We start from the raw sequence: 7,623 nt of genomic DNA on the forward strand, positions 1-7,623 counted from the left end.
TTTAGGAAAACACTATTCCTGGGCTGTGTGAGAATTCTAGAACCTGTTTTCTTTGCTCCAGAAGCCAGATTTTGCCCTCTGTTCACTGATGAGAATCAAGCAGAATTAACCAGTATGCTGGACCTGGAACAGTAGCCCATGCTCTCCCACTGGGACCATTCCACTTCCTTGTTGGGGTCCCTTGAGCTCTCATTTGCTACATCTGAAGGAGAAGCTTGTCTCCCCTTCAGCTACTTTAGGTTGAATAAACTGAGGTAGAGCAAGCTTGTCTAGTTTGGAACTCTGTTAGGTAAGTACTTAATACTCCTACTAGGTGTCATGCATGTAGCGAGCCAGAGCCACCTCCCTCCCCGATTAGGATGGACGCTCACTCCCATCCTCTCTGGCAGCTCTTGCAGGCACTCAAACTGCTGGTAAAACTTGGGTCACCTGCTGGCTGCATATTCGCAACTTTATCTCCCCCCTCTCTATGTCATGGAGCTTCATCAGGACAGACATGATTGTTGGCAGGACAGGGATAAACAGAAGATAGGAAAAAAAAGCTTTCACAAGACAAAAAGCCTGATTTCATTTTCAGAAAAGCCACTGACATTCTACAAACACAATGCTGGACTCAGATACCGAATGATGTCTGTCTGGCATAAGCAAATGCACTTCATAGAATTACACTCAACAGGGTATTGTCTCTCGATCTCTCTCCCTAAGTCAGTTGATTTTGTTTTGTTCCTGGATCAGGTCAGGATGGAGCTTGGAGGGTGACGTGTTTTCCTGAAAGTAAGAGTGAGTGAACCATAAGCAGAATTTGAGTGCACTAATGAGTTACCAGGAAAGTAAATTATTTACACATTTATGCAAATATATACAGTGAATGCTCAGCTAACCAGAACTCAAGCAAACAGCAAAAAAAAAAAAAAAAAAAAAAAATCGAAGAAATACAGTATAATTTTCATGTGTTGTACTTTATTTTCCCCCGCAGAAACATACCTTACATTTTTGGAGTCTTAGAGGTTTAAAAAAAAGATAGGTATAAATTCTCTCTCTCCCCAACCTGAGAACAAGTCAAACCAAACAAATAGTATAGGGTACAGTATTAGTCAGGGCTATTTTTAACAGTAACTCTCAAGCAACCAGAAACTATAGTTATCTGGCATCTACCAATCCCCATGGGTGCCAGTTAACTGAGAGTTTAATGTGTGTAGGTGTATATGTACATACATGTGTGTGTGTTTGGATATGAAAATGTGCAGATATTTATCTGTGCACATGTGCATATATATATATATATATATATATATATATATATATATATATATATATATACATATATATATATATATATATATATATGTGTGTGTGTGTGTGTGTGTATGTGTGTGTGTGTATGCATGCATATATGTGAAAATATGCAAATATTTCTGTCTGTGTATGTGTACATATACATCTTTTTATAAACATGTATATGGATATGTATATTATATAAGTATGCATGCCTATGTGTATATGTATGAATTACTGCACTTACATAGCATAAGCATACTTATCAATGCGTGTATGTACTACAGCATCAGGTAAAGAATAGCTTCTCTGGAAGATGTGCAGGGATGAAATGCTGAAATGTCAGATGACTTGGATGCTGTAGTGCCAGCAGGTACATCGTCCTGTAGGAATAAGAAAAATGGGAATCATGTGATCAGAGTTCTCTACCAACCACACATAGTATTTGTTATGTAGTTCGCAGAGAACATCTCTACACTGAAATGGAACAAAAACAGAAGGGGTGGAGGGTGGATAGGGATGATAAAAGAAATGATCTAAAGCACATGGGCAGAGGACTGAAGCAACCACCTGTGTTTTACTGGTTCACACCTGGAAATGATTCCAGGCCTGGGTAACACCTACAGGGGCAGGCAGCCTATGAGTCACTGTGTATGCTTACCTTTTGTTTACTTCAGGGTTTCCCTATCTCACCGCAGTCCATTCCAGCATTGAGTAGAAGCAGGAGTCAATGCCAGGCCATCTCAGCATGAAGGAGGAATAGGAGGGAGTGTCAAGCCTTCTCAGCATGGAGTAGAAACAGGAGGAAAGGTCAGGTTGTCTCAGCATAGACCAGTCTAACCATATCTGTCAAATGTACTTGATTTTGCAAAACAAAAAAAAAAAGAAAAAAACAATTTCTTCTGTAATTGTAACATGGAGGGGGGGGGCGGATTGTTTACTTGGCCCATTGTACACAATGTAATTGTAACTATGTGGGAAAAACTCAAAAGGAAATTCAAAGAACGAATTTATGAACATATGCTTGACATTAGGAAGCAGAATATGAATAATGCTTTAACAAAACATATTTCACTCTTTCCTGGTCATTCCTTTGAATTTATGGGTTTGGACATAGTAGCTAAAGATGCAAGGGGTGGTTCTTGGAATGATGGCAAATCAGGCTTAATGCCTGCATTCACCCTGGTCTTAACGAAAGCCTGTCTATTATGAGCGTATTAAAATTACATTCTTTAACAGTTCAACTAAAATTTATTTTAGGAAATGAGTTTATGTATTTTATGATTTTATGTTTCTTATATTTTTGTTTTTTAGGTGTTTAATACGGTTTGTGCATTTTAAATTGTAATTAACATCTTACTTAATTTTGGATCTATCTTTAACTATGGTTGGCTGTTTTTTGTCATGTGATGTACAACAGGAAGGTTATTTAAATTTAATTGTTTTTGTAAGCTGGTGTTTTGAAAAAGTCTTTTGTTACAACCTAACGAAAGTGGTTAACTGTTCTTTACTTATTAAAGTATATTTTCTACTATGCTGAGTTTTGTTACTTGTTCCAGCTTTGCTTTTGGTTTTTGGCAAATTACTTTAAACCACAGCCCAGCTAGCTACCCCCCCCCCACTCCACCAAAACAAAAAGAGGACAGAAGAGTACATTGAAAAGAAATAACATAAATATCCAATTTCAAAATATTTAAGTAAATGTGCACTCGCGTGTGCACTCTCTCTCTCTCTCTCTCTCTCTCTCTCTCTCACACACACACACACACACACACACACATCCCCCATCCCTCTCATGTAAAAAATACTTACCTTTAGTCCGGTTGTCCACAATGTCCAGACTGATTCACTTGTTGTGATTAATCCAGTTCGCTGGGTTCAATTAAACAAAAAAAAAAATTGCCACTGCAAATCTCTGCACTGCATTGTACTACTGCATAACTAGGCTGATGTTATTTTAAAAATGACTGTGATTCTCTCCAGTCTTGTCTGTAGTTTCTTATTTAGTTTCCTCCAGTCCTGTACCATGTTTTCATGCATGGACACACAGACACGTGGAAGAGGAAGAAACAAAGTATTTACTTCAGAAATATATCATGGTCAAATGGAGCCCTAGGCAGGGTAATTGAGTGAGCCCTCCACACACACACGCACGCACGCACACGCACTCACACACACACACACACACACACACACACACACACACACACACACACACACACACACACACATACATGCACACATGCACGCACACGCACTCACACACACACACACACACACACACACACACACACACACACACATACATGCACACACACACACACACACACACACACACACACACACACACACACACACACACACACACACACACACACACACACACACACACACACACACAAAACATGTTGTATTTAAATTCTGCACAGAATGGTGGAATGCTGAAAAGGAGTATGCAACAGATTGTGTTCATGCATCAATGCATGCAGGGGTGTACACAGAGGATCCAGCTCTGGTTTTAATTTAAGCTTTTCGTGTTTAAAACACATTTTATTTATTTACTTATTTATTTATTGCTAGGATATAGTGACTTCTTATCTAAACCACTCCTTCTAGCTATTCCGTTTGCAATGGCCAAGAATTTTCTTTTCTTCACCTGGAATTCTTTTTCTGCGTAGTTGCACATAGACCAAACAGATTCTGTGTTGGTTTGCCAGCAGAAAATCTCTCAAATTCACTCCCTGGCTTAGTGCCTAATGTAATGAATATCATTTAGCCGCTCACATAGCTAGTATTTGGCCCACTTTTAAATGCTGTGCAAGGGCTATAAAAGCAAGTACTACACTTACCTAACTGATTAAATAGTAGAGAACTCTCACCTTTAAAACCTAGCTTAGTGTTCTTTCATTTTTTAGCCGCTCTCATAGCTAGTAAATTTCCCATATTTAAAGTGCTATGCATGGGCTACAAAAGCTAGTACCATACTTTCTTATTTGATTAAAATGAAGTGAACTCTCACCTTTCAAAATATAGCTTAGTGTTTCTTAAAATTTGTGAAAATTTAAAGCACTGGGCAGTGGGCTACAAAAGCAAACTCCATTTTTGTATCTAACTGTTTAAATATTTAGGAAATGTTATTACTGTTTAATGATCAGGAGCGTTGCTCCTTGTTATATTGACTAGCTTTGGTGCTTCATTTTAAAGCGTTGTTACCATCTACCAGTTTTCTAGGACAATTCTCTCACTTATATGTACCTCTTTAAGAACTATAAATACCTGCTTACTCCAACTTAACTTGCTTTATGTCATTCTAGTCTAGTATGTGAATACCTAGCATAGCTGTCTGTTGAGACATGCTTACATTGTTTCAATTACTATCTGCATAATTGGTACCTCAGAAATATTATTGTATTTTTTGGTAAAGTATGATAATTTTGTGAATGTGTAATTGTGTCTTCTTGAGCTTCACCGCACTGCTTCAGTCTAAATACATGCACCTATCTAACTTAGACAAAAGGTATATCTAGCTTGCAATTGTTATTCCATGGTATCTATGTCTGCTGAGTAACAAAGCTGATGTTTTACTTCAACTGCCTAGGATATTATTGCCTGTATTTTTTTACTAAGGGCTGCCTGTTAATTTCTTGCCTATACAGTTTTCTCTCTCCCCTAAAATATTCCCAGCTTCCCAACCTGCTACTCCTGAACCAGGACATTAAGTACCTGCCTTCCTGATGACCAAGGACCCTTTCAAGCTACCTGCAGTCTCATCCTACTGCCTCCATATCCCTGTACCCTCACTGAAAAGGAAGCAAGAAAGTATGTTATTAACCAAGCCTGGCAATAAAAGAACACATTAATAATCTTAACACTTCCAGGTGGTTTAAAGAACTCTTCCCAGCCGGGACAGCCAGCAGCCTCACTCCCCTGTACCCTCTATATGGTAACCAGTATTCCTTACTCATCTCTATTCTTTCCCCTTAGCTGAATATATTGCCTTCCCAATTCCCTGCCTAGCCTTTTCCTTGAAGGAAACTCTGCTGCAAACCTACATCTGTCCACTAGGTGGCACCAGCATCCTGCCCTACCTATATGCCTACCCCACAGCTTATAAAATAATTATTTTCACTCCTCTGGCCCCAACACTTAATTGTGGCATAACCTCTTTCTTCCTCTTAGTTTTTCTTTTTACTACAACCATCCAACTGTCCTACAACTGTAACTCCTGGCTCCCTCACCTCTTTTCGTACCTACCTTTGACCTACCTTCAGTAGTCTGCTTTCTTACCGATTGTTCTTCCTAAACTGTTCCACTCATCTGTCTCTACCCACTCCGTTCGCCCTGCGGGCTCACTCCGCTCCCCTACACTGCCCCCAAATTCCACCCGCCCCAGCACCTCTATATTTATTCTTCCCATACTCCTCCCACCCATATCAATTAACTAATCATAGGCCTCTCCTTATTACCCCTCCCACTCTTACTCCTCCCACTCCACTATCCCATATCCCTTTCTACTCTTAGTCTCCTTCTCTCCTCCTTGAAAATTAATATAACCCCATCTACTTCCATACCTCGCCCACTCTATAAGCCAGTTCACTTCCACTATAATACTCCCTTCAATACCCCCCATTCTAAACATGCTCTCCTCAATCCTCTGTACTGTCCGGGTCCCTTGCTTCCTTCTTGTACTACTAATTCCTCTTTATTATGTTACTTCTTACTCTGACAAAGCACCCCCATGCCTACCTTCTACTCAAACTATCCCTTACACTCACCTGCAACCACTTTTATGCACTCACTTCTGCTCTATATCCTCTTCTCTTATTCCACCTAACCTACTGTACCTATTCTATCCCAAACACCTCCCCACCACAACAAAAACTTTTACTCATAAACTACTGCTAGCCCCAGACAACTTCCTATTATACAAACCCAAAAGGCTAAAAGTTATTTCCTGTAATGTTCTAGCCTTATCTGGAGATAACCATCCCAACCCTGGCCCTTGTCTCACTACAAACAACTCCTTCTCCCCACCCCCTACTTCTCCCACTACATATAACCCTTTCCCCCTTCCCCTTCTTCCACTGCCTTCTCTCACAACACTCTTAAGTTCTTCACTATCATTGCCCAGAGCCTTAATAACAAAGTACACCAAGTACAAGCTTGGATCAACCACAACCAACCTAACATCTTAGCCATCTCTGAAACCTGGCTAAAACCCCATATTGTGGACTCTGAAATTTTACCTCCTGGTTTCCATATCCACAGAAATGGCCGATTAAACAAAAAAGGTGGCGGCTCTGCAATTATCTACTCTAACCTTCTTTCCTTAATCTCTCTTCAAAGCCCAACTCCACAATACAAAAATACTGAACTAACAGCAAGTCTCCTACGATTGAATAAACATAAGAATATCTGCATTATTTCCCTATATATCTCCACAGGTGACAACATCTCTACCCTTGAAAATATTCTTCATTGTGCCTCAACTGAAATAAAGTATGAAACCTACATTCTAGGCGACATTAATATTGATTGGAATAAAATCAACACACCTTCTCCATCCCTATCCATTAACCTCTACAACTTCACTCAAGTAATCCACTCAACCACCCGTCCTAACAAAATTCACCCCCCAGGATCCATCATAGACTGGATCCTAGTCCCCCATTCAAACAAAATAATTCACTCTGGCACTATCCCAGACACTTTTAGTGACCATCTCCCTGCTTTCATTCATCGCTCAGCTAACTCCACCCAATATCAACACCATTATATTCCCACTCGCAATCTTAGCAACTTCAACCCCACAACTTTCTTGAACAATTTTAAACAAATTAATTGGCAAGTCCTAAATACTCTTCCCCTTGACAAAGCTGTAGAACAGTTTTCAACTCTGCCTTCCTAAATACTCTTAACTCCCTAGCCCCGCTAAGAAACAAATGAGTCAAAGCTAATTCTGCTCCTTGGCTGTCCAAAGAAACAAAACAAATCATGAACCACAGGGACAAATCCTGGAAACTTTGCCAGAAAAATAAAATGCCTACTACCTTGCTCCAATACACCCAACTCCGCAGGCATGTAATAAAACTAATTACCATGGACAAAAAAAAAACTACTACAATAAGCTTCAGTCCAATAATAATAAGAAACCTAAACAATTCTGGAAATCAGTTAATTCCCTCCTTCATCCAGGGTCCAGGAATAATCTCTGCCCTGACCCAAGTATAACTGATACTGAACTGAGCTCACATTTCAACTCATTCTTTACAGAATCCATAGATACCCAAAACTTTCTCAAATAACAATCCACACAACTCTCATTCTTCAACATCCAACAACCCTAAT

General features: G+C 39.6%; 1 protein-coding gene across 1 annotated transcript in view; it reads right to left on the reverse strand.

Moving 5' to 3' along the window:
* Window positions 1-3,387, reverse strand: part of PLA2G1B (phospholipase A2 group IB) — a 133,009-nt gene extending 129,622 nt beyond the window's left edge. The window contains exon 1 of the mRNA XM_044069660.1: window positions 3,088-3,387. The gene's annotated coding sequence lies outside the window, so the exon portion shown is untranslated. The remainder of the gene's footprint in view (window positions 1-3,087) is intronic.
* Window positions 3,388-7,623: the final 4,236 nt, after the last annotated feature.

This window comes from Protopterus annectens, chromosome 4.part0 (assembly GCF_019279795.1).
Source record: "Protopterus annectens isolate FY-2018-M chromosome 4.part0, PAN1.0, whole genome shotgun sequence".
Taxonomy (NCBI): domain Eukaryota; kingdom Metazoa; phylum Chordata; order Ceratodontiformes; family Protopteridae; genus Protopterus; species Protopterus annectens.